The following is a 26,960-nucleotide window of genomic DNA, read 5'->3' as shown; positions in this document are numbered from 1 at the left end:
AAGCTGAGACTGTAATGCTCATTTGCCTGCTGCTGTGCAGCCTGGTTCCCAACAGGGCACAGACTGATATCAATCATGTCAAGGTAGTTGGGGACCCCTGCTATAAAGTATGTCTGACGTTAATATTTCCCTGCTCAAAGCCTTTTGGGAAACTCCAGGACAAAAATGATGTTGTTAGCTAAGATTCTTTGGGATGGTCCTTGTTTTTTTCTTTATTATATCTTGCTGTAACTCACCCCTGTACTCTATAGTCCAAATATACAAACCAATGCTTAGATTCATAAGCTTACACCAGGCAGCTCTGTATCATTTTCTCTCTCATCTCACACTCTCTAACTGGAACGCTCTTACCCCTTGTCATCTGGGAAACACATATCTTCTCAATCTCAATGCAAGCATGCCTTCGACTACCCTTTCATGACTTCATCCTCCAAATGGAATTTACCACTCCCTCCTTTCCACCACCAGTAAAGCCTGAATTCGGCTTTATTTTGTTCCCTTAACACTTTCTACACAGATCTGTTTAACATACCAGCATACGTCATTTTATTGTGCTTTGCAGATATTACATTTTTTACAACTCAAAGGTTTATGGCAATCTTGCAACGAGCAAGTCGATCAGTGCCATTTTTCCAACACCATGTGCTCACTTTATGTCTCTGGGTCACATTTTGGTAATTCTCAAAATATTTCAATTTTTTCGTATTATTATATCTGTTTCGGTGATCTGGGATCAGTGATGTTTGAAGTTACTATTAATATTGTAACTATTTTGGGTAGCCACAAACCACATCCATATAAGACGGAAACCTTAATTAATAAATGTTGTATGTGTGTTCTGGCTGCTCCACTGACATGTTCTTACATCTCTCTCCCTCTTCCTGGGCCTCCCTATTCCCTGAGATACAATAATACTGAAATTACGCCAAGTAATAACCCTACATTGGCCTTTAAATGTTCAAGGGAAAGGAAGGGCCACATATCTTCCTCTTTAAACAAAAGCTACAAATGATTAAGCTTAGTGAGGAAGGCATGCTAAAAACTGAGAGAGACCAAAAACTAGGGCTCTTTCACCAGTGAGCCAAATTATGAATGTAAAAAAAACAAGTTTTTGAAGGAAATTAATGTGCTACTCTAGTGAACACGTGAATGATAAGAAAGCAAAATAGCCTTATTGCTGATAGGGAAAAGTTCTGAGTGCTGTGGATAGATCAAACCAGCCACTAGCCAGGCATAGTGGAGCTCACACCTGTAATTCCAGCACTTTGGAAGGTCAAGATTGGAGGATTCCTTGAGACCAGTAATTAGAGACCAGTGTGGGCAACATTGCGAGACCTCATCTCCACACAAAAAAAATAAAAAAGTTAGCCAGGTGTGGTGGAGCACACTTGTGATCCCAGCTACTTGGAAGACTGAAGTGGAGGATTGTTGGAACCCAGGAGTTTGAGGCTGCACTGAGCTATGATCATGTCAATGTGCTCTACCTTGGGCAACAGAGAGTGAGACCCTGTCTCTTAAAAACAAAACAAAACAAAAACCAGCCACAACATTTGCAGAACATGGCCCCGACTCTCTGCAATTCTGTGAAGACAAGAAAGTTGAGGAAAATGCAAAAGAAAAGTTTGAAGCTAGTAGAGGTTGATTCAAGAGGTTTAAGGAAAGAAGCTGTCTTCATAACATAAAAGTGCAAAGTGAAGCAGCAAGTACTGATTTAGAAGCTCTAGCAAGTTAGGCCAGGCACGGTGGCTCATGCCTGTAATCCCAGCACTTTGGGAGGCTGAGGCGGGTGGATCACGAGGTCAGGAGATCGAGGCCATCCTGGCTAACACAGTGAAACCCCATCTCTACTAAAAATACAAAAAATTAGCCGGTCGTGGTGGCAGGTGCCTGTAGTCCCAGCTACCCAGAAGGCTGAGGCAGGAGAATGGTGTGAACCCAGGATGTGGAGCTTGCAGTGAGCAGAGATCTCGCCACCACACTCCAGCCTGGGCAACAGAGCGGGACTCCGTCTCAAAAATAAAAATAAAAATAAAAATAAAAGAAGCTATAGCAAGTTATCCAGAAGATCTAGCAAAGAAAACTGATGAAGGTGGTTACACTAAACCACAGATTTTTCGATGTAGACAAAACAGCCTTATACTGTAGCGGGAGAAGATACTACCTAGGACTGTCATAACTACAGAGAAGTCAATGCCTAGCTTCAAAGGACAGGCTGACTTTCTTGTTAGGTGCTAATGTAGCTAGTGACATTAAGTTGAAGTCAATGCTCACTCACCATTCTAAAAATCCTAGTCCTTAAGAATTATGCTAAATCTACTCTGCTTGTGATATATACATGGAACAACAAAGTGTGGATGACAGTATAACTGTTTATAGCATGATTTGCTGAATATTTTTAGCCTACTGTTGAGACCTACTGGCCAGAAAAAAAATTCCTTTTAAATTATTACTGCTCACTGACAATGCACCTGGTCACCCAAGATCTCTGATGGAGATATACAAGCAGACTAATGTGTTCAGGCCTGCTAACACAACATTCATTCTGCAGCCCATCATCAAGGAGTAATTTCAATGTTCGTGTCTTATTATTTAAGAAATGCACTTTCTAAGGCTATAGCTGCCATAAGCAGTTGTTTGTCTGATGGGTCTGAGCAAAGTAAATTCAATATCTGTTGGAAAGGATTCACTATTCTAGATCCCATTAAGCACATTTGTGATTCTTGGGAGGAGGTCAAAATATCAACATTAACAGGAGCCTGGAAGAGGTTGACTCCAATCCTCATGGACAACTTTGTGGGCTCAAGACTTCAATGGAGGAAGTATTAATAATTGCAGATGTGGTGGAAATAGCAAGAGAACTAGAACCTGAAGACATGACTGAATTGTGGCAACCTCAAGATAAAACTTGAATGGATAAGGAGTTACTTCTTATGGACGATCAAAGAAAGTGGTTTCTTGAGATGGAATCTACCCTTGGGTGAAGACACTATGAACATTGTTGAAATGACAACAAAAGATTTAGAGTATTACATAAACTTAGTTGATAAAGCAGTGGTGATGTTGAGATTGACTTCAATTTTGAAGGAAGTTCTACTGCGAGTAATGTTATCAAATAGCATTGCATGTTACAGAGAGATCTTTCATGAAAGGAAGAGTTTGTCAATGTGGCAAATTTCACTGTTGTCTTATTTTAAGGAATTGCCATAGCCACCCCAACCTTTGGCAACCACCACCCATCAACAGCCATCGACATCAAAAAAAACTTCCACAAGCAAAAAGATTAAGACTCGCAGAAGGTTCAGGTATGTGCATTGCCTTTTTAGACATAAAAAAATACATACTTAATAGACTATACTTAATAGACTATAGCATAGTGCAAACATAAGTTTTACATGCACTGAGAAACCAAAAAATGTGCATGACTTGCTTAGTTGTGATATCCACTTTACTGCGGTGGTCTGGAATCAAGCCTACCATATCTCTGATGTATGCCTGTAGCTGGCTCTAGTCAGTAATTGAAGGCTGTCCCCTACATAGCATCTGCTAAGTGAATTGAATTAATATAATTTCAATCAACATCACATGATTTATTAAGCACACCTAAGTTGTGAACCTGGATAATACACCCTTCTTTGGATGCTGCTATGGATAAAATTGTGTCTCCCCTCAACCCCCCAAATTCATACGTTAAAATTCTAACCCCCAATGTGACTGTATGTGTAGACAGGGATTTTAGGAGATAGTTAAGGTTAAATAAGGTAATAAGGATGAGGTCCTAATATGATAGGATTGGTGGCCGTAAAAGAAGAGGAAAAGATGCCTCTCCTTCCACAGATACACACTGAGGAAAGGCCATGTGAGCACATAGCAAGAAGATGGTCATCAGCAAGCTGGGAAGGGTGTCCCCACCAGGACCTAACCATGCTAACGTCCTAATCTCAGTCTTTCATTCTCCAGAACTGTGAGAAAATAAATTTGTGTTGTTTAAGCCACCTAGTCTACTGTATTTTTTTTTAATGGTAGCCCAAGCTAATACAGATGCTAAAGAAATAAAATCTTTAAGTGTCACTTCCTACATTTTATCCTTGGTGGCTAGTTAAAATAAGCACTTCTGCAGTATAATATCAGAGGGGGCAATATGTTCTCCTGTGTTATCTCTTCTGTAGGATCAGTTACCCTACATCAAGTTGAAATTCCACTATGATGACCACTTCGAGGTTAGGTGTTATCGTTTTAAAAACTCTTTTAAAAATATGGTCTTATTGATTATTTCTATTTTACTTTCCTAGTATCCTGGCAGCTACCTCAGGCACATGATCCCCATTTTGTAGAAAAAGAGAGTTTAATTAATCTATTCAAGACAAGATATCAAGTTACAAGCAAGACTAGAAGAGCACCCAGGTCTCTTCAAGCAAATCCTTCTTTCATAACTAGCATAAAGAGAGATAAACAGCTACAGAATATGGATATACATAGATATCCTCTTCACATTCCAGAACAAAATACAGAAATTATTAGAAAAAGCATTTCCTAACACCAACTTGAATCATTATATTCCTGATCAAAATACAAAAATATTATATGCTAACAGAGGAATAATATGATTCCATCACATTTATCTTGATAACTCAATATTAAATGTCTCAAGAGAGACTTTATACCCAAATATCCTAAGCATGTGATCTGTTTTTCTGAAAACACTCAACACCAACACATAATTTTAAAGGCCATTTTAAGATAGATTCTTTTACAGAAAATGATGTCACACTAAATGTTGTATTAAAATAATCCCATATGTCACTAGGAAGTATTTTGAATGCTTGGGGAGCTTGTTCCCACAGAGTTTGGCAGGTTGCGTATATTTCCCACCTGAAATGCTTTTATTTGACCACACCCTCCCCTGCTTCAGTATAGGTCATCTGGAGCACCCAGAAAACTTCTGGAATATTTGCTTCAGAATAAAAAGATATATAAATATGTATACATATTTTTCAGGAACAAAATATTGTATCCCTTTTCCAGAAAATATGGGGAGAAAAGGCCTACTCCTTTGAAAGATATCTGCTCTAGCACTGAAAATTCTTAGTAAACTCTGGTCAGTAAGCTGGTAGAGATAATTCAATGGGACATTTATTTAGTGTCAACTGCATACAAGGAAGCATGCTGAGTGCTTCTGGAGGAAAATATCAGAAGGTTCAATGTGGTCAAGAGAATAAAGCAGCTATCTGATAGCTTGGAAAAGAAGCAGAATGTGTTAAGTGTCCAGAGAGTATAAGGTTCTGTGTTCATCCAGAAGACTAACTTCCAACTAGAGTGAATCAAGAGATTTCAAGAAGAGGGCAAGATCTGGGTTTGACCTTCAAAGATGGATAGGATGTCACCCAGTGGGCTGGCACAGAAATGCGTTCTCAATGGACAAAGAACAAGCATCAGAAGAATGATTTAATTCAGGGACTGGTAAAAACCCTGGTCTGGATAGAGTTAGATGTGAATGAAGTATGATGAGGGGAAAAAACCTGAAATGTGGGTACAGGTTAGACTGTGGAGAGCTTCAGGCCCTATGGTCAGGAATTTGGTATTCACTGAGCAGGCAGTCAGGAGTTTAGAAGGTACTAGGCAGTGGATGATGATCAAAGCTTTCATTAAGAGTGCCCTAGTATCAGTTGGGAGAGTGTGGAATGAAGGAAGAAGGGCTCAAAGCAATTGACTTCATACTGAGCTCTGAGCAGGATAACCTCATATGAGGAGACATGGAACACAGCTGGGAAAATTTCAAGGTAGAGAGAGGAGGGAAAAAAAGCCTATGTTAAAGGATTCCACATAAAAGCTCAATGATTTACAATGAATCCAGCCACTGCTCACTCTAATCTGGATTGCACTGTCGTGGTTCATGTGTCTGTCTCGGCTCTCTATGACACTCCGTGTTCAGAATCATGGTGGAGTCTGTCAAGACACTTAAAGCCATATCTCATAAACATGAGCAAACCTGACATTTTTTTTTTTTTTGAGACCAGCGCCACTATGCTAGGCATTAAACAAATCATTTGTGCTGTGCAGCTGAGACCTGCTCCCTTGGGAAATCAGACTAACACCTTTGCAACATCATCAACCCCTGCCAAGGCAATGTACAAGAAGTCAAGGCTGACTTAAAACCAGTCTGCACAGATTCACTATCTGGAAGACGTTGAACCACTGCCCTAGAATGTTGGCATGTACATAGACGTGACCTCAGAACAGTCTGCTGGTAGTAGGTCCCTTAAGAACATCATATTCGAATTAATCTTTTAATTAATAATAAACAGACTATGAACATTTTTTAAATGCCTGATATATTCCACGAGGAGCTGAAATATTTATCTTCTCTACTATAGCCACCATTCTGTATGTGTCCACTGTCTGAGCATACATTACATTGGGCCAAGGAAGCATTTTAAAGAGGTAAAATTATACATGAGTCCTAGTAATTAAAATATTATATCTGAAGATTTTGACTATAGATTTTTAAATACAGCACACATTCTCCTTAAATATCTATGAGCTATAATCCTATTTTAGATATTTGTTTTTCTTTGTTACAGATGCACAACTGTCTTTTCCATTGGTGGCACACCCTAAAACCAAGACAATTTATAAACCACAATGGATTAAAACCAAATGACAGATCTAGGGAATCATCTTTTTTCCCCATTGCAAAACGTATTAAAAAGTTAGGAGCACCTTTGAGGATATACACATTCAAGAAAACCAAAATGAATCTACAGGTTTACCATAATCATCTATTAATATATTGATGATTCCTCAATTTACATGGAAAACAAAATTAATTTTATGGATTATAATAGATAAACTGGGCATCTGGCTGTACGACTGCAGGGTAGAAAGCAAACCTGAGATCTGTCAGCCATAAAGTGATCAATAATTAAAATGGAGTTCACCTCCATGCTGTAATTTTAAAGTATAAGTACAGGTTTCTCTAAGTTTCCCTAAAATATATGTTCAAGCTAAACATCTATACCATAATAATATTCATTAGTAATTGTACCCTGTTGATTAACGAGCATTCTGTAAAATTTAAAGGAGAAAAAAACACACCCACCCACATAATTAGGACATGTGTTTACTTAATAATCCTGAATATCACTATGAAAAACACACCACTTCAGTGAAATCTAAATGACTGTATTTAACTGTTTAAATATTTTAGCAATGTATCCGAGTTGTGATGATTTTCCTCCAAGACAGAACACACCCATTAATAGACTGGAAAAACAAAAGCATTCAGATTCTAGCAGCTTCTTAAAAATCTAAAGCCAATCTCTTAAAAATTCAGCCTAAAGATCACTTCCTCCCCAGAGCCAGAGAACAATGAAGAGAACATGTTGCTTATTCATTTCTTACCTTTTTTCCTTTCCTTTTCCTATGAGCAGGTTTTGCATTTTTCTCCTTTGGTTCTTCACTCATCTTTCCTTTAAATCAGGTGTGTTTATAAAAGACAGATCACCGCCGGTATTCCAACATCCAAAACCACGACAAAGAGTCAAAGCATTGAGACCAAAGTCCATTTACGGGTGCTCCCCAGGCAAAGCAGCCGCTGCTTAAACCCAGCCCCTGCTGCTGTCAGAGAGACACGGACTGCTAATGTAGCCCTGTTCAGCTTTCCTCAGGAAGAAACTGGGTGTTCTCTGCATCAAACAGTCAATTATTCTTCTAAAGAAAATCAATATTTTAGCCTTTCATTTTTAACTAATCGTTACCCTGAGATAAGGTCCTGACAAGACTTTGTTGCTTGTTCCTCCACAGTGATTTGAGCCTGGAAATGGTGAGAGAGAGAGAGAGAGAGAGAGAGAGACACACACACACACACACCCTCACACACACAGAAATAAGCTACAGACTGCTGACAAGTCTCCGAAGCCTTCCCAGGGGCTGATTTGCTGGTTCAAGCAGGCTGGGAAGCTGAATGTAAATTGCTCTCCATGCTGCTAGCCTCTCATACTAACACATGTGTTGAATGCATCAGGGCATACCGGAGGAGGCAGTCGGGAGAGTGATAAAAGATCAGGTTACTTGGTTTGTAAAAAAACACTCAATGATTCAAACAATAAAAGAGACCTACCACTACTGGAGAAGTCACATCACAGGCTAGATTTTCTCCGTGATTACTTTTTTTTTAATGTGACATGCAAAAAGATGCCAATCTTCACCTAAGGATTTCTAATGCAGGGTTAATGACGGAAAGCCCCATACCCAATTTGCCATGATTCATATTTAATCATTGGTTTCCTTCCATGAATATACTAGCCAACCAACCAACCAACAAGAAACCCTCCAGAATATTCAGGAAATACTAAGAGCAAAGCTGCTGTCTCTGTGGCAGAAACATTCTGTGCTTCTTGACTGTGTTTAGGGCAGTGCGTCTCAGATCACATTACACACTCCCCAGCTGCCCTGGCCACACACTGTGCCCACACTCCCCGCTGCACGCCATCCTGAGCCCCAGGAATCTGGATATTTTCTGAGTATCTGGGATATTTCACACCTGGGTGGAAACCCCCTCACCACGCCTTCCATCCATTTAAACACAGCCAAATTACTATTATGAGCTGTCATTTAAGCATCTTTAGAAGCATGCCAGATACATTCTGATTCAGGAAAAAATAAGGTTCTAGGAGCCACCACAGACAACCACTAAGATGAAAACAGAGCACTTTGAGCAGATAACTGACACGGGTAGAGGGTGGGAGTGGGGTAACAAGTGGAAAGGGAGAAAGAAGGGGAGAGCGGGTTCAGGTCCATTCCTAGGGGCTGGGAGCCAGGAATAAATCATATTAGTTCTACACACTAACATTTTTATTCGGGAGACATGGCATTCAAATGAATATTAACTTTTTTGTCAGGAGAAATGGGATTCAAATGAATGTAAAACACAGCCATACAGGAAAAAACAAGTCGCAGAGGGCTAATTTTTCAGTGGTATGTGTGGGGGGACTTAAAAATGGTTTGAAGACATGATGCTAAAATATTAAACCAAAAGAACAGATCTCTTTAGGCTGAAATCGCCACCATTTTTTGCCTATCATGTAAAGTAGGTTTGTGTCCATATTCAACCAAGATTCCTTCTCCTACACCTGAAACACCAGTCCTGGAGAAAAACATGATTTAGCGGGATGCTTAGATGCTTTACCCAGGGCTGAGCAGGCCAAGCATAGGGATTCAAGTGACATGCTCAGAGAGCCACGTGGATTTTACCAACCATAGGGCAGCTATTTGAGCTACTTTCTATTTGAGATGTGCGCATTAATTATAATAATATACATCTCAGTAAGTCTGGGATGGCCAGAATTCTGAATGGTGTTAGGCATCTAATCCCCATGTTCCATATTTCTGCTCAGATACTGAACTGCTATTTAACCACAGTTTCCATTTTCTGCCACTATTCAGTAACATTCCTCTTGTCATGCAATATAAAAGGTAGAACATCTCAAGATGGCAAAATAAATCTTTCAAGTTCTTCAGTGATTCAACCCTTGCTCATCTTCAAAAAACATAGGGAAATCTGGGGGGCAGGCAATACCTTTACTGCTTCTACCGCTCATTGACTTCAATCAGGTGAACCTTGTTTATTAGCTGTGTGTCTTTTGAGGGATGAGGATGAGGAAGGTGCTTTATACAAATTCTTCATAAGCTGAAGAGTCTAAGCAGATGGATTCAATTTCGACTTTCCGACCTAAATCTTGACATTCTTCACTAGGCAAGCAACTGAGATAGTACATCCACCTAAAATAATTTGTCTATAGCAGATTCCAGGCAGTAGGATTTACCTCCCAAAAAATGCCTTTGTCAACAACTATTTACTGACTCTCAGAAGAGCATGGGTCTCTTTCTTTAAAAACAGAAAACAAACAAAAACAACTGAAGGGGTACAAAAATTGAGATTAAATTTAGTTCATTTACATAAAAATTTACAAGTTAATTGGGATTATAAAATATACAAAATACAATTAACATGATATGTCTGGCCAAGGGCATAGCACAAGAACATGTTTGAAGAAAATGTCATCATAAAATTATTTGTAAACTATAAACGTGTGTTTAAATTAATGCAAAATTTAGGAAATTGATCGAATAAACATGAATTGGCAGGAAATGAATCAACCTGTGACTTAATGTAGTTGTTTGCCCATTTCTTTGATAAAGCATGATCTTGGCTGTATTCATTTGTATATGTAAGGTTCATATTACAAGCTAAAGTGCTCTCTGCTGGTTGGATGGGAAAAAAACAGCACCTTTAAAGACTGGATTATGTGGCAAAATTCTACAAAAGATCATTTTAAGAAGGAATTATTCTTCCTAATCAGGAACTCGTAACTTTGAATAATATTTCAAGATGTCACGTTGTTTAATTAGGTCTGACAGAAAATCCAATTTTGAAAAATATGTTTAAAATATGTCAAATTATTTAGATAGCAAAATGTATCATTTAAAGTTATAATTTAATAATAAAACTATGTGGCATATAACATGTTTTATGTCCATTTTCTGTAACTTGATAAGTTCCAGACTTTTTAAAAGAAACAAATAATTACATCTCTGAAACTATATAAGGCAAAAAGAGCTCCTATGTTAGAGTTAAGGCCTTAAATCATGGCAAAATCAATGGTAATTTAATTTCTAACAATGTAAAAACATATTTTCACTTTATAAAATAGGACAAATTTCATTTCAAGGTTGAAAATTAAAACAACTTACCTTTAATAGAAAAAGTATTATTATTTAATGATGTTTCTCTACATCTCTACTCTAGAAATATGCATTCAAAGAAATAATGATTGTTTTAATATGCCCAAAGGTGTACCAGTGCATTTTAAATTAAAATTGCTCTGTGTAAAAGAGTGATTTGATTGACCTAAAAACAGTCTAGGGGTGATTACTTGTTTCAAAAATGTTAAATGTTAACTAGTTTGCAGCGGTAATCTCTTTTCCACCTAAATTATAAAATTCCCTCAGCTCTTGGGGAAGTTAAATTTAACCTAAGAAAAAACATAAGCTGAATACACGAAAAATATCAATTTGGATGCAAAGCTCTATTAGTTCACCAAAGAGGAAAGCACGACTGGATTATAATGTTCCCACACTTTACTCCACAGAATTCACTGCCTACTTAGAGTTCACTCCTGATAGAAGTCATCATAAACTAGTTGATACAGATCTGAGACTGTTCTATTTTTAAATTAAATAACTCGCATAAGAGGACACCAACCAGGGCCAACTGAAGTCTCGTAGAACAGATCTATTTTTAAAACATAAAGTAACTTGCCATAGGAGAAATAACAGGGTTGGGGTTATTAGGAAGCACATTTTTTAAGCTATCTTCTGCATAAAATTCACTTGAAAACACTAACACTGAATATGATTGTTTGACTGACATGAAGGTATGTCATATTAAAGGTAAAACAAAATGAAGCAACAACCTTCCATTGAAGTTCAGCAGAAATGCCTATATGAATAGGCTAATTTTATTTTTAAGGTTAGGACGTCAGGCACTTACTGTAATTTACACTGCTAGTTGGCAAGCTAAAATAGTTACTAAATCTTACTAACAGCATTCCTTTGATACCATTCCTCGATGTTTAAAATACTTGTAAAAGTGAAAGACAAATCCACAGTCAAATAAGCTGTTTTTCTGAAAACAAAGGAATCTTTAGAGCCGAGTGAAACACTAAGATGCTGTGCCCTCTTCCTCCACTTGTGGCAAGGGTTTCCCTGAGTCACCTAGCCAGTGCACAGCATAGCTGGGACCAGAAACAATTCTACCAACTGCTCTGAAGAGCTTTCTTTGCACTCCACCAGTATCTCCCAGAGAATGCCAAATTAGCAGTGAAATGTGAGATGATATTCAATAGTAAACGAATTTGTCCTTAATAGTTATGCATTTACCTTCAATTTGAAAAAAAATAATAACTAAGCTCCATCAGGTGCATTTCATGAAAACTTCACTGTGGGGTTTTGGTATTTACTTTGCACTACTTAGTGCAAATGCCATCAGAGAAGGGAACAGGATAAAGAGAGTGAGAGGAACTAGGTGGCCATTCTTCCCACAGAGCTGGCATTGCCTTAGGCTAAGGATGGTCTTGAAGTTAGTTCCACCACTACCACCAGTATTCTTTCATTCTCCTGCTTGTCTACTATCTCAAGTGATGTTCCTGGGGCACTAAACTTCTAGGCCATAGAAAAGATTTACAAATACTAAAGCATCAGAGTATAATTGTACTGATATGGTTTGGCTGTCTCCCCACTCAAATCTCACCTTGAATCTTAGTAGCTCCCACAATTCCCACCTGTTGTGGGGGGTATGGGTGGGAAGTAATGAATCATAGGGGCAAGTCTTTCCTGTGCTTTTTTTTATGATAGTGAGTAAGTCTCATGAGATCTGATGGTTTTATAAAGGGAGTTTCCCTGCAAAAGTTCTGTTACTCTCTCTTGTTTGCCACCATGTAAGATGTGCCTTTCTCCTTCAACCATGATTGCGAGGCCTCCCCAGCCATGTGGAACTGTGAGTCCATTAAACCTCTTTTTCTTTAGAAATTACCCAGTCTCAGGTGTGTCTTTATCAGCAGCATGAAAACAGACTAACACATGTATGTATAAAAGTCATTATGTTTTATAAAATGTCTTCGTATTTTTAATGTGATGAAAGCATCTGAAGAAACCTGCTTTACATATTAGGCTTCTAGTCTTCTTTGAGTCTTCATGAAAAATGGTCACAGTGACATTGGTCCACCTTCTTACAGCAACTGGAAATTCAGGTAGGTATGGGGCGTAAGGTGAAGCAGAAATGAGATTGTGAATTGAGTTGCAATTTTCAACCCACCCTCAAATATCTACAATGATTTTTGCCATATCTAATGATCATTTGTAAATTAAGATAGAATTTTGTAAACCTAGTTTAACTGTAAGCAACATTATTTGTGACAGTATGGTTTTGATACACTAGATTCATTTTTGACAATGCATTGAACCCTTCAACCAGGTCCATAACAGGATTTTCCAGTTTTGTTCCAAGTTTTCTTTCTTTCCTGGTTATTCAGCCATATCACCATTAAAATACAATGATATAATAAAAGTACATTAGTAAAGTAGGGAGAGACAGAATGTTCAAGGAGACATAGCTGGTAAATGCATGGTTTGCTTTTTGTTTATTTACTTCCTTGAACCTTTGCATTTTCATTGGTATGGTTTTTTGAGCAGTGTAATTTTCTTTCACTAGGCTAACAATTTTCTCTAGAGGCCCGGTGATATTTACATGGCAGATATACATTCTTTTGTGAGATGAGGAACCGATGAGCCATTCCTTTGATCTTCCCTAAATCCATGTGTTTTACTTCATAATAATAAAGATCCTAAATGATTTTAAAAGAACCATGATGATACAAAACCTTGTTTTGTAAAAGGTAATCTCCAACAATGCTCATATTAAAATGACTAAGAACTACGGCTGCTTATATTTGAGTCCATGGTGAAATGGGGTCAGTATTTCTGCTTGGCTTTCTTTTATTGCTGTGGAAAAGTCATACAAAAGATGGACAGATACAGCTCCACTGGAGTTCTTTATTATCAAATATCCATCCAACATAGCAGCTTCCCAACTCTCCATATTCCAACAACATAGAACTATCAAGACCCTTATTTGTTCATCTCCTAAAATAAAAGGGATTAGAAAAGGAATTAGATTTCTTAAAATTTTAACTTAAATGATATTTCCTAGTATCTTAAAACTTTATCCTAACCTTGATGGTACCTTGCCTAAGACCAACACGATATAATGATGAGTATGTCTGGATATCTCCTACCTTTTATTTGGTTTTGCTTAATAATTGTTGGCATAGATGTCTGAAATAATTTATTCAAGGAACAGGAGAAAAAAAATGAGCTTAAAAGATTTTTCTGGCCGGGTGCTCATGCCTGTAATCCCAGCACTTTGGGAGACTGAGGTGGGCGGATCACAAAGTCAAGAGATCGAGACCATCTTGGCCAACATGGTGAAACCCCGTCTCTACTAAAAATACAAAAATTTGCTGGGCATGGTGGCACGCACCTGTAGTCCCAGCTACTCTGGAGGCTGAGGCAGGAGAATCGCTTGAACCTGGGAGGCAGAGGTTGCAGTGAGCTGAGATTGTGCCACTGCTCTCTAGCCTAGCGACAGAGTGAGACTCTGTCTCAATTTAAAGAAAAAAGAAAAAAAAAGAATAAAAAAGATTTTTCTAGTCATACACACACACAAAACAAAATAAAATAAAAAAGGAGAATAGGAGAAAGTACAATGAAAGAGGAATGAGCTATTGAAGTGGGGAGTTTGTGGAATGAAGATTATGCAAGCTGTTCTAAGATGCTCCTGCCTTACTTGTACCCTCACCTGTGACATCAAAACATTGCCTCAGCGCCACGATCAAAAATGATACTGACATTAAAACCAGGACCAGGTTCTAGCCAAGGATATTTTCATCATGTCATTATTAACCCTCACATTAGTTGGAAGTCATAATTATAAAGTTAAGGTAACATCCTTAATTTTAAAATAAGTTTATACTGATTGTCATACAGTCTTCTGGATTTGTCATGGTCCTTGACCCAGGTTTCTCCAACCAAATAACTGAGAACACATATTCCTCTTAAAGTGAGGGACTGCAGGACAATGTCAATCCTTTTATAATTATCCTTTAATTATTTGTAATATTGATGGTTTTGACACACAAATATGATTCATACATTTAAGACATGGTAAAATGATTCAGAAAATCCTATAAGAATCAGCAGTGAAAATGACATTTCCTCTGGAGTTTACCATTCATTATCAATCTAAACATTCCTCAATGAGGTATAAGGATGTGTGTTTGCTTATAACCTCATCAACATAAGTTAGCAACAATCTTTTGTCATACTTACCAAATTGGACAGATACAGCTCCACTGGAGTTCTTTATTATCAAATATCCATCCAACATAGCAGCTTCCCAACTCTCCATATTCCAATATTATGCTATGTTTTAATTTGCATTTCTTTGGCTGATAGAACACTCTTTATATTTCTTCACATTCTTCACATTTGCTACTAACTTTCATTACTTATTTCCTATTTTGTAAATTTTATTTTCATGACTATGCTCAGTCTATCAAGATAATCAATGAGGATGGATTTATTTTTAGGTCTAAGAAACAGAGGACAAAAGGACACAGAGCCTCTATTCTAAATCAAAGTGAGAAATGAATAAGTGATTGGAGAGCCACAGGTGATATCTAAATAAGTTTCTATAAATTCCTATTCAGATGACAGCCAGCATATAAACACCATGGTTTCTTTGGTATACCGTATTTAGCTAACTCAAACCTACCACTGCTATTATAAACATATTCCAATTTTGCCTTTTTCTAACTTCCTCTACAAAAGAATTTTAAAATCAGAATTTTCCATGTAAATTAAAGTTAGCTTGAGATAATTAATCATTATATGATTCTGTATGAAAATTTATTTATCCTCTGGGATTATACAAAATCCTCCAAAGTTATTAAGAAATCTCTCCAAATAATTAACCTCAGTATACAGGTATTCTTTATTATTTAATTCTTGTAACATAGTATATAAAATTTCTTTTTCACTAAAACAAACCCAACTTTTATACTGACTTTGACTTACAAACTGAAGATATGCTCACTCAGAAACTGAAAATGTCCCCAAATAACTGAAAAGAACACCTAAGGAGGGAATCTGGCATAACACCGCTGTCCAGGCATTTTTCAGGCTTGAAGGGTGGGAAAAATTATGAAAGAAATGAACTACAAGCTTGCTTTCTCTGCCTATAAAGGAGAAGACAGAGTAGGCAAAGATGGTCACATCTAGGTCCAGGCAAACTTTTACCATCTTTGAAAATGCTAGCAATATTCTGGTTCAGTACAATATTCTGAGACTTAATAAACATGCATAGCCTGTAAGCTCCTGGCACAAAGCTTATATCAACTGATATGTATATCTCAGGTGCCAGCCCAGGGCCTGGTACAGGCGAGGTGCATTATAAATACCATCTGAATTAACGAACTGACAAGTAACGGAGTTAGAGAGTTTTGTGTCATGCTGGACATTGTCCTACACGGAAAGTGTTATTCTGTCTAAAAACTGAAGCCCAATTTTACGATTTGATGTGGTGTGAGGGACAGTATTGACATAGAAAGCTCAGCAGGCCACTTCTCACACACCACCAAAATATAAAGGTCATTCATAATGTGCATGTGTCTGATGATTAGGGGTACCAAGCATCTTTACACACATCTGTTTGACATTTGTATGTATGTCTGCTTTTGAAAACTGCCTATCCAGGTATTTGGCCCTCTTTTTTTTTTTTTTTTTTTTTTTTTTTTTTTAGACAGAGTCTCGCTTTGTCACCCAGGTTGGAGTGCAGTGGCGCGATCTCAGCTCACTGCAAGCTTTGCCACCCGGGTTCAAGTGATTCTCCTGCCTCAGCCTCCTGAGTAGCTGGGATTACAGGTGCCTGCCAACATGCCTGGCTAATTTTCATTTTGTTTTGTTTTGTTTTTTGTTTTTAGCAGAGATGGGGTTTCATCATCTTGGCCAGGCTGGTCTTGAACTCCTGACCTTGTGATCCACCCGCCTCGGCCTCCCAAAGTGCTGGGATTACAGGCGTGAGCCACAGTGCCCAGCCATTTTGCCCATTTTTTAATCAGGATATTTGCTTTTGTGCTGTTGAGTTGTTGGAATATATTTTAGGAATTGGAAGCCAACATGAGAAAAGACTGCAGCTTACTATTCACAATAGCAAAGACTTGGAACCAACCCAAATGCCTATCAATGATAGAGTGGATAAAGAAAATGTGGCACATATACACTATGGAATACTATGCGGCCACAAAAAAAGGATGAGTTCATGTCCTTTGCAGAGACATGGATGAAGCTGGAAACCATCATTCTCAGCAAACTAACACAGGAACAGAAAACCAAACCCAGCATGTTCTCACTCATAAGTGGGAGTTCAACAATGAGAACACATGTACACAAGGAGAGGAACATCACACACTGGGGTCTGTCAGGAGTTGGGGGGCTAGGGAAGGGACAGCATTAGGAGAAATACCTAATGTAGATGATGGGTTGATAGGTGCAGCAAACCACCATGGCACGTGTATACTTATGTAACAAACCTTCATGTTCTGCACATGTATCCCAGAACTTAAAGTAATAATAATAATAATAATAATAATAATAATAATAATAATAAAGAAAAGGCTGCAGCTTGTCCAGAACCACCAAGTGACCTTGAGGCAGTACATCCATCTGAGGCAGTACATCTTTCTGAGGCATTTCTACTGAAGTTCCAGTTGTTTCCTGAATTTTCCTTCCTTCCTCTCTTTTTGTCTGAAACTCAGTGATGCCCCCATATAATTAGATTTGTACACATTCCCAATCCAGTTTGACCAATATTCATTATGCCTCTAATATGTGCCAGAGCTGAGCAAAGGGCTGAAGAGGCCAAGGTCACCAAGGCCCAGTGGGACTTGAGGCAGATGTACTGCCTCAAGGTCACTCTGTGGCTCTGGACAAGCCACAGCCTTTTTTCATGTTAGCCTCAGATTCCTAAAAAACATTTTTTATACAATATATTATATAAAATATAAATATATTGATTCTTTCTATATTTTGGATATGAGCCCCTTTTCAGATGTATAGTTTGCAAATATATTTTCCCATTCTGTAGGTTGTCTTTTTGTCTGTTGACTTTTTCCCTTGCTGTGCAGAAGCTTTTCTGTTTGATCTTATTACCTCACTCCAGTCAGAAGGGCTACTATCAGAATAGCAAATGAAACAAGTGTTAGTGAACATGTGGAGAAAAGAGTGCTGGTAGGACTCTAAATTAGTACAGCCATTAAGGAAGGAACAATATGGAAGTTCCTAAAAAATTAAAAATAAGACTACCATGTGATCCAACAATCCCACTACTGGGTATATATCCAAAGGATATAAATTCAGTATGTTGAAGAGCTATCTGCACTCCTAGCTCATTGCAGCACTATTCACAATAGTCAAGATATGGAATCAGCCTAAGTATCCATCAGCAGATAAATGGATAAACTGTGGTACACATGCACAATGGAATACTATTCAGCCATTAAAAAAATGAAACCTTGTCATTTGCAGCAATGTGGATGAACCTGGAGGACATTACCTGAAGTGAAACAAGCCAGGCACAGAAAGAAAAATACTGTGAGGTCTCACTCATATGTAGAATCTAAAAAAGTTACTCTCATAGAAGTAGAGAGTAGAATAGTGGTTACTAGGGATAGCGAAGAAAAGAGGGAAGGGGGATAGTGAGAGACTGGCCAATGGTATAAAGCTATAGTTAGATAGGAGGAATAAGTTCTGGTGGTTTATTGCATAGTATGATGATTAGAGCTAAGAACAATGTATTATATATTTCAATATAGCTTACAGAGAGGTTTTTTAAATGTTCTTATCATAAAGACGTGATGTTTAAGGTGATGATATGTTAGCTTTCCTAATTTGATCTTTACACAATTTACACATGTATGGAACCATCACATTGTACCCCCAAAATATGTATGATTGTGTGTCATTTTTTAAAAGATGATGGTTCTTATTATCTTAAACCATCCCTTTCCTTAACCTTAGCTGATCTCATCCTAATTATGATCACCTCTCTCTACCTCCACTTTTCACCAGAATTTCAGAGGTAGGTGAGAGGAAGATTGGGAATTACGGTTAAGAAGTCCACATGCTGGACCAATTACTTGGTTGTTTTTAAGCTAAATAGTAAATGGCTTATTATTAAGATGACATCAGAATTGCTATCTGGTGTCAAAACTATGTCATCAAAATGTCCTTAGCATTTTGATTATGGAAGGAACAATAGACATGAGGCTGGGTGTAGTGGCTCATGGCTGTAATTCCAGCACTTTGGGAGGCCAAGGCAAAGGATTGCTTGAAGCCAGGGGTTCAAGGCCAGCCGAGGCAACAAAGAAAGACTCTGTCTCCACCAAAATAACTAAAATTAGCCAGGTATGGTGGCAAGTGCCTGTAGTCCCAGCTACTCAGAAGGCTGAGGCTAGAGGATCACTTGAGCCAGGAGTTTGAGGCTGCAACGAGCTATGATTGCACCACCGCACTTGAACCTGGGCAATAGAGCAAGACCCCATCTCCTAATGAAAACAACAACAAAAAAATGAAAAGCACGAAAGAGTACAAAATACACATAGCAAAGCCATGTAGTTCCTCTAATCTACACCTCTCCTGAGGAATTTCTACTGAAGTTGCAATTGTTTCCTGAATTTTCTTTCCTTCTTCTCTTTTAGTCTGAAACTCAATGATGTCTTCATACAGTTAGACCTACACATTCCCAATCCAGTTTGATGAATATTCATTAAGTCTCTAGTATGTGCCAGAGCTGAGCAAATGGCTGAAGAGGCCAAGGTCACCAAAGCCCAGTGGGACTGGTAGATGTACTGCCTCAAGGTCACTCTGTGGCTCTGGACAAATCACAGCCTTTTCCCATGTGGCTTCCGATTCCTAAAATGAAGGGGCATTGGATGTACCTCAGGATCTCTAAAGTCCCGCTTTAGTTCTAAAATTTTCTGATCCTGTGACAGTCCCTAATACAGCAGCCAGCATTACCCTAACAAATACTGAAATTAGTACCTTCAAGCGAGATCCTGCCTAACAAATATCTAAAATTGGCCTAGCAGTTGGGCAGCAAGGAAATTGATGTTGCATGCTGGATGGAGAGTTAGAGTCTTGATGTACACAGGTGGTGAAACACTTGGTAAACCTGGCCTGCAGTAACTTGAAAGGCAGACTGCATGCTTGTTGTGCCTGTAAGTTTTATGTATATTGGTTGTTATTGTCAACATTTGGGAAAGTTTTGGAAGCAAGAGATGAGCTTAGGCAAAAATTATGAGAAAGTTTAAGTATAGGATAGAGAACATTAAGAAATTTGGGGACTTGCAGAAGTGAAAAGGCTGAGTGCCCCCAAAGACCCCAGACAGTAAGATAGGACACTGAGAACACTTTGAAGGATAAAACCCATTGAGATTTAGTCCTGGAACAAAGGTCAGATTAAGAATATGCCCTTCTCTCTATCACTTCAGGTAACATATAATAGCTGCCTCTAGATGAGAGATATAGCCAAGGGAATTAGAAAGTAAAGGAAACAATAAGGTTTGGTAGTTATACCCTGACAGACCTTTGGGTGAGGTTATTGGCAAATGGAATTAACTGGAAGCATATAGATTAGACGTGTACCAAGGTGAAGAATTATATTACTAAGCTGCGTGCAGTGGCTCACGCCTGTAATCCCAGCACTTTGGGAGGCCAAGGTGGGTGGATCACCTGAGGTCAGGAGTTCAAGACCAGCCTGCCTGACATGGTGAAACCCGTCTCTAGTAAAGATTCAAAAATTAGCTGGGCGTGGTGGGAGGTACCTGTAATCCCAGCTACTCAGGAGGCTAAGGGTTGAATTGCTCGGGAGAATTGCTTGAACCCAGGAAGCAGAGGTTGCAGTGAGCTGAGGTTACACCATTGCACTCCAGCCTGGGTGACAAGAGTAAAACTCCATCTCAAAAACAACAACAACAAAAAAAGACTTTGACATTTTGAGTGTTAAAAAAGGGGAAAAAAAACGTAGAATTTCCAAAGTTACCTTCAAACTTGCAAAGGTAGGAAGCAGAATGCAAGAGATGTATAGATTTCAAAGATGGTACAGTCTTCAATAATCACTTTAAATGTGAACATGGATGAAAATGGATGAGAAAGAATTTTCCAGAGTAGTGACAAGGGCTACAGAGAGCAATCAGCAGGGAATTGCTCTCAGAGGGTAGAATTTGAGCCTAATCAAGAAATTTTATTCAATGTCAGAGCAGAAGCACCTCATAATGTATACCCAACAGTAGCCCAAAATTTCTATGGACTAGGGATAGCTATGGCTCACCTTCATTTTTCCAAATGGCAGTTTTATTGTGGTTACCTGTCTTTACCCCACCACTATATATTTATTCAATGTGATGGAAGATACTATACCTTGAGCCAGATGCAGTAACCATCTAAGACTTTGGATTGACTCTGGAGGAGTAGGGGAGGGCACACGATTTGCAGTGACAGAAGAGCTGGTCTCTGGCAGAGACAGCTTGACATCCAACCAAGATGTGTGCTCTGCTTCTACAATATATTGTACAATGTGTATTCTATACAATGTGCAATATCTATACTGTAGATATTGTAGCCAGGGGCTACATTTAGTACCATGTTGCTTTGAGGTGGGACCACATGACTAATTCTCACTAATAAAAAGTAGAAATTGCATGTATCACCTCCAGAACAAAGTAGTTAAAAAGTAGGTATCTGTCCACTTTCCTTTTTGTATTTGTCCACTGAAAGGACAGGATTCTGAGCCACTAGGGGTTATGGTAGCTGTAAGATAAAAGGCTTCTGGGTCTGCAAATTACTGCATGGAAGACTGTCTGCCAATATATTAGGTGTATTAGTCCATTTTCAAACTGCTATACAGAAATACCCAGGACTGGGTAATTTATAAAGGAAAGATGCTTAATTGACTCACAGTTTTGCATGGCTGGGGAGGCCTTGGAAACTTACAATCATGGTGGAAGGGGAAGGGAAAGCAAGGACTTTTTTCACATGGCAGCAGGAGAGAGAAGAAAGCATGTGTAGGAGGAACTATCAAACACTTATAAAGCCATCAGATCTTGTGAGAACTCACTCACTCTCACGAGAACAGCATGGGGCAAAACTGCCCCCATGGTCCAATCACCTCCTGCCAGGTTTCTCCCTAAACACCTGGGGATTACAATTCAAGGTGAGATCTGGGTGGGGATACAAAGCCTAACCATATCATTAGGTGAAGATGAACTTGAATTACATTAAGCCACTGAGATTATGGCTACTTTCATTAGAGTTTCCGTAACTAATACAAACTCCAGATTAAAAATTCCTAAAACTTAAAACTCGAGATGCCCAGGTGCTGTCTCTAAAAGCATTTATTCACCCCTAGAAACCTTGTAGAAATGGCTGATTCAAGATCTGGAGTCAAGATCTGGAGCAGAGAAATGTAAGATGAGCCTAGAACATCTTGGCACTACAGAAAGCAAGGAAGCTGTCAAAATCCACTGCAGTCATGTTAAAAGGACTCAGTGCCAACTTAAAGAGGCTTCCAAATAGCCAGAGTGAGGCATCAAAAACAGTAATAGATAGAATGGATTAAAATACATTTAATATGTTTAAATCCAGAAATTATAATAATACTTTAAAAAATACCCCAAAACATTATTTACCTTTGGAGGATACCTCAGGGAACCAACCGACCAAACTATTAAATAAGGAAAAAATCAAAGATTAATCCTTTGTTTCAGCAACTGTACCTCAAAGTAGCCAAATTGTTGATAAAGGCAAGTTTTTCTATGTCAAAATATTCCAGGTAATAAATTAAGAAAGAATGACAGTTTTAGAATTTTTGTGATCCTACTGAAATGATGGATCAAAGCAATCATCATCAATGGCTGCTAAACCCATTAGCTGAAAATTTGATGGGGAACTTTATAATGGATGGATGGTCCAAGCTAATAATGCACAAACATGTTCACCAATGTTAACATCACAAAAAGAGAGACGGCTAGACAGTATGTGTTTCTAAAGGAAAGCACACAATAGCATCTATGAAATATTTCTAGCAAAAAATAAATAAATCAATATAAATCTGGTTGAGTTTCTCAGTATTATTATTATTATTATTATTATTATTACTATTAGAGACGGATTCTCACTCTGTTGCCCAGGCTGGAGTGCAATGACGTGACCTCAGCTCACTGCAACCTCTGCCTCCCAGGTTCAAGCAATTCTTCTGCCTCAGCTTCCCAAGCAGCTGGCATTACAGGTGAGTGCCACCATGCTTGGCTAAGTTTTGTATTTTTAGTAGAGACAGGGTTTCAACATATTGGCCAGTCTGGTCTTGAACTCCTGATCTCGTGATCCACCCACCTTGACCTCCCAAAGTGCTGGGATTATAGGCATGAGCCACTGCACCTGGCCTGTTTCTCAGTTTACTTATTATTATAATTATACAAGAAATGCAGGAAATAGAGGCACATGATACCAGTATCACCGGGATGCAACCAGCAAAATCTGAACTGTGAGAAATTCTAAGAACAAATTACCTAATTCTCTCAAAAAATATATTACAAGGGGACTGGGTGAGGTGGCTTACACTAGTAATCCCAGCACTGTGGGAGGCCGAGACAGTCCAGGAGTTGGAGACCAGCCTGGGCAACATAGTGAGACCTTATCTCTACAGAAAATAAAAAAATGTAGCCAGGCATGGTTGTATATGCCTACAGTCCCAGCTATTCAGGAGGCAGAACTCAGAGGATGGCTTAAACCCAGGAGGTTGAGGCTGCAGTGAGCCATGTTTGCGCCACTGCACTCCAGCCTGGACGACAGAGTGAGACCCTGTCTCAAAAACAAACACCAAAACAAATGAACAAAAATATATTACAAGGGGGAAAGGGGAGAAGGAGGAGGTCTGTTGATTAAGAGACAAGCCTATCAACCAAAGGCAACATGTACATCTTGATTGCATCCTGACTCAAACAAGCCTATTATTTTAAAAAAGATAATTTCAGAAATACAAACATTTAATGTTTGATGACATTAAGATTCTTAAATTGTTGGTGTGATGTAGTATTTTATTAAGGATACTGAAATTACTTATAGATTGTCAATGATTCTAAAATTCTACTTTCAGGTAAATGGGGATAGAGTTACAGATAAAAAAGAAATTAGCTACCAGTTAAAATTGTTGAAGCTAGACTAAAGGTTACATGGAGGTTAATTATCTGATTCTAATTTTGCACATATATGAAATTTTCCCCGATAAAATGTTTAGGCAAAATAAAAAACAGTATCAATCTCATATGAGCTCTTAATAAGTCTGATCCCAAAGTCCAAATGCCTAGTAAATATTTATGCATCTTCTATATGCAATGGCATCATATAAACATGGTTTGTTTTTTTTTTTTTTTTTGCCTGTTATAATAAACTAAGTTACTGATAGACTTTTTTCAAGTTCAAGGTAGCACATTGACTTGGCTCATTAACCATGTGGATGACAACTGAAGTCACAGATGACTGTGGCTTGAAGCAGGATAAAACTCTGGCAACAGATAGCATGAAAGAAGAGAGCACCTTAATCTCCGTGGCAATGCCTTCATTCCATAGAAGACAATGAAACTAGTTTAAAGAAAAAAAGGCATTGGTATGCCCAATCAGAAAATAATTTTGTAATTCTTTCCTTTCAACAATTACCATTCTGAAAGGTCTTACATGGAAAAAGATTTCATTGGCTATTATGGATAATTTATCATGACCATTTTTTAAATGTACTATTTCAACCAACTTCCTTTCAGTATTGCTAAATTGCTATTGATTTTCCTCTCAACCAATCCTAACTAAAGATACAGCCTTCCTTTCAATTTCCATAATTTTGCCCCTCCCTAATAATTGTTGGCTGCTACTTGGATTTCTAAAAAGAGTAGGTGTAGTCTTTGAGCCACAAATTCTTTTTTTATGTTTACTGTGGATATACTTTATAAAAAGCACATAATGAAAATACACTTTAGACAAGTTTGATTTATTCTATTTCTGTATTTCTCCTTCCAGGTGAAGATCTGAGAACAGTCCAAAACTATTTACTGAAGAATTCACGGCCAACTCTTGGAATCCAGTACCATAATTTAGCCCTGCCCTATCCAATATAGTAGCCGCCAGTCATATGTGGGGATTGCACCCTTGAAATGCGTTGAGTGGGAATAGGGATGTGCTGTAAATGTAAAATACACACTGGACACTGAAGACTCAGTATGAAAAAACATGTAAAATATCTCTTCAATAGTTACTTATACTTACTACATGTTGTAATGATAATATTTTGAGTACATTAGATTAAAATGTTATTAAAATTAATTTCATCTCATTCACTTTACTTCTTTATGAGGCTATTTGGGAACTACTTGAAAAGAAAACTGAAGATAAGGCCGGGCGCGGTGGCTCAAGCCTGTAATCCCAGCACTTTGGGAGGCCGAGACGGGCGGATCACGAGGTCAGGAGATCGAGACCATCTTGGCTAACACGGTGAAACCCCGTCTCTACTAAAAAACACAAAAAACTAGCCGGGTGAGGTGGCGGGCGCCTGTAGTCCCAGCTACTCGGGAGGCTGAGGCAGGAGAATGGCGTGAACCCGGGAGGCGGAGCTTGCAGTGAGCTGAGATCGGCCACTGCACTCCAGCCCGGGCGGCAGAGACTCCATCTCAAAAAAAAAAAAAAAAAAAAAAAGAAAATTGAAGATAAACGGAAATGACAGTCAATCCACACAAATAATTGGGACTGAGTGTTTCAGATGTAATGGTTCTAGTTTACTATGTTTTTAAGATCAACTTAAAAGTGAAGAACAACATAAAGAATGCTTATATATATCTGCAGTAACATCGTAAGTATAGTTCATGAGTCTGTTGCCTAGCCCTTCTCAAAGGTCCTTGTGGCCATTTAGCAGACATGGACATTGGGAAATCTGCAGATACTCAAGTCCCTTCTACAAAACAGCATAGTATTTGCATACAATCAACTCACATGTTCCTGCATACTTTAAATCATCTCTAGACTACTTATAATACCTAATACAATGTAGATGCTATGTAAATAGTTGTTTAACTGTATTGGTTTTTTATTTGTACTTTTATTGTTGTATTGTTATTTTCTATTGTTTATTTTTCTGACATATTTTCAATCCACAGTTTGTTGAATTCGTGAATGCAGACCCCGTGGATACAGAGGGCCAACTGTAGTTAATGACATTGAAGACACCATGCAGAAAGGTGCTGAAAACCTAGCAGTTATCCCAGATACCTCAAACGACACGTGTGTGCCAGACAGCAAGAGACACAAAACACAGGGGCAGCAGCAGGTTATCACAGAAGTCATGACTGGGGTTGGTGTTCAGCAGCAATCATGACCAGCTCCATTAGTAAAGTCCTAAGTGGACATTTTCTGGGGTATGACCTTGGCTGTATTATTTAGCTTGCCACATTCTTCTGCTCCTGCCATAATTCCAAGCCTTGTTCTCCAGGCTTCCATTCAAATCTGCAAGCTACCCAACATCCTTCATTTTTTATTTTATTTTTAATTTTTTTTGTGGCAGAGTCTTGCTTTGTCAGCCATGGAGTGCAGTGGTACAGTGGAGCAGTGGAGTAATTACGGCTCACGGCAACCTTGACCTCCCAGGCTCAAGCAAATATTCTTCAAATGGATGATTTTTCTGCTAAAGTTAGCCAGAATCACAACCACTATGGAGAACAGTTTGTAGGTTCCTCAAAAAACTAAAAATTGAACTACCATATGATCCAGCAGTCCTACTGTTGGGTATATACCCGAAAGAAAGGCAATCAGTATATCGACAAGATATCTGCACTCCCATGTTTGTTGCAGCACTGTTCACAATAGCCAGATTTGGAAGCAGCCTAAGTATCCATCAACATATGAATGGATAAAGATGGTACAACATTCAACATATGAATGGTACATATACACAATGGGGTACTATTCTGCCATAAAAAGGATGAGATCCAGTCATTTGCAGCAATGTGGATGGAACTGGAGGTCATTATGTTAAGTGAAATAAGCTAGGCACAGAAAGACAAATATTACATGTTCTCACTAATTTGTGGGATCTAAAAATCAAGTCCATTAAACTCACAGACAGAGAGATCAGAAGCATGATTACCAGAGACTTGGAAGGCTAGTGGAGGCTTGGGGGAGAGGTGGGAATAGTTAATGGGTACGAAAAAATAGAAAGCATAAATAAGACCTACTATTTGATAGCACAACAG

The 26,960-nt window shown here is 38.4% G+C and overlaps 1 long non-coding RNA gene across 1 annotated transcript; it reads left to right on the top strand.

Annotated features, from left to right (window-relative positions):
• Window positions 1-12,284: 12,284 nt before the first annotated feature.
• Window positions 12,285-25,104, top strand: LOC126962178 (uncharacterized). The gene is made up of 3 exons (XR_007728606.1): window positions 12,285-12,553; window positions 22,834-22,957; window positions 24,739-25,104. It is a non-coding gene; the product is annotated as an uncharacterized LOC126962178 (long non-coding RNA).
• The last annotated feature ends 1,856 nt before the right edge of the window (window positions 25,105-26,960 follow it).

This window comes from Macaca thibetana, chromosome 9 (genome assembly GCF_024542745.1).
Source record: "Macaca thibetana thibetana isolate TM-01 chromosome 9, ASM2454274v1, whole genome shotgun sequence".
NCBI lineage: Eukaryota > Metazoa > Chordata > Mammalia > Primates > Cercopithecidae > Macaca > Macaca thibetana.
This window is presented reverse-complemented; position numbering and strand designations above follow the sequence as displayed.